The sequence below is a fragment of the Anser anser genome, assembly GCF_964211835.1.
Source record: "Anser anser genome assembly, chromosome: 15".
Taxonomy (NCBI): domain Eukaryota; kingdom Metazoa; phylum Chordata; class Aves; order Anseriformes; family Anatidae; genus Anser; species Anser anser.
Genome location: NC_139736.1, coordinates 5,761,273 through 5,761,641, shown reverse-complemented (window position 1 = coordinate 5,761,641; position 369 = coordinate 5,761,273).

Sequence of the window (369 nt, the reverse complement as noted above, 5' to 3'; positions counted from 1 at the left end):
CCAGCGAGAGGAGGCGGCGCCTCCCGAGGGCACAGCGCCACACAGCGCCCCCTGGCGGCGGGAGGGTGCGGGGAGAGGGGGAGAGGGGGTGCGGGGGGACACGGGGGGGTTCGGGGGGCAGGAGAGGGGGGTTGGGGGTGGGGTGGAATGGGGGTGCTTGGGGGGATAGGGGGATGAGGGGCTGGGATTGGGGGGCGGGAAGGGGGCGTTATGGGGGCGTTATGGGGGGACATCATGGGGGGACACTATGGGGGGTGTTACGGGGGGACATCATGGGGAGACATGGGGGGACATTATGGGGGGATGCTGTGGGGGGTGTTATGGGGAGACATCACAGGGGGACATCATGAGGAGCGTTATGGGGGGCAT